A 314-nucleotide genomic window follows, 5' to 3' on the forward strand; every position below is an offset into this window, starting at 1 on the left:
TGCTACAAGTTTTTACTCAAAATTCTACGGCAGTACTGTCACAAAACGCTCCACTTAAAGTGTTTTATTAGAAATGTAATAAAAGTTTTCACATTAACAGAAAAATGGCTAACTAGAAAATCAAGACAATTTATGGTCGGTTGAGATAGGTTTTGAAAGATGAAGACTACAAAAATTTCTTCGATTTAAAGAACAAACTCAGTATTTCCAATGAGGTCGATTTCAATAGATTTCATAGAAATCTTATTGAAAAAGTAACAAACGACAGGAAAAAGTGGATGCTGAAAAATGAGATAAAAAATCTGATAAAATAA

This window comes from Convolutriloba macropyga, chromosome 13 (assembly GCF_964194025.1).
Source record: "Convolutriloba macropyga chromosome 13, txConMacr16.3, whole genome shotgun sequence".
Taxonomy (NCBI): domain Eukaryota; kingdom Metazoa; phylum Xenacoelomorpha; order Acoela; family Convolutidae; genus Convolutriloba; species Convolutriloba macropyga.